Source organism: Octopus sinensis, unplaced genomic scaffold, assembly GCF_006345805.1.
Source record: "Octopus sinensis unplaced genomic scaffold, ASM634580v1 Contig01260, whole genome shotgun sequence".
Lineage (NCBI taxonomy): Eukaryota > Metazoa > Mollusca > Cephalopoda > Octopoda > Octopodidae > Octopus > Octopus sinensis.
In genome coordinates this window covers 9,208-10,000 of record NW_021824699.1, presented here as the reverse complement: position 1 = coordinate 10,000, position 793 = coordinate 9,208, and positions in this window count along the sequence as shown.

The window sequence follows — 793 nt, the reverse complement described above, 5'->3', positions numbered from 1 at the left end:
CCGTGTTTCTCGAGCCGTGTCTGTAGAGCTTATCCCGAACGGGTAGCGCTTCTCGGTAGCACTGCCAGGCCAGGGATCTCTGGAAGTTGTCCATGGGCCCTGGCCCGAAAGTCGTCCCGAACAGGCGGGTCAGGTACTCCTCGTCGACGTCCAGGTTCGCCCCGAGCTCGTCGTCGTACCTCCCCTCCACTAAACCCCTATAGAATGCTTTGGTTGTGTTGAAGTCACTTAAGGTCGACCCAGGACGGCAGAGTTGCTTGAGAGCAACGCGACACTCGCGGTGCCATTCGCCCTTCCTCGGCCTCTTTTTGATCCACGACTGCAGTTCGGTCATGGAGACGAGCTGCGGGAAAGCGTGCCTCACAAACGGCGACCACACCTGTTCACCGTCGTCTACATAGAGCCAGAGATGTCGCAGTCTCAGCGCGTGTCTGCGCATCATCAACCACGGCATGCCCAGCCCTCCTTTTAACGGGTGTTGACAGCAAATGGATCGCCTGACCATCGGGACGCATCCTTTCCACAAGAAGCGAAAGAGGATGCGTTGTAGTTTGGTGATGGTAGGGTCGGGACAAGGTACGACGGTCAGGCGGTAGTAGATGACGGACGCGATGTACGTGTTCGCCACCTCCGCTCGACCTTTTAGGGACAGTTTCCTCTCGGCCCATTGCCGGGCGAGAGTGACCACCCTACTCGTTATCTCGTTCCAGTTCTTCTCCACTTGGAGGTCCGGACCAAACCAGACCCCGAGCAACTCAACCGGGCCGTCGGTCCAGCGTCCCACGACGGAGGC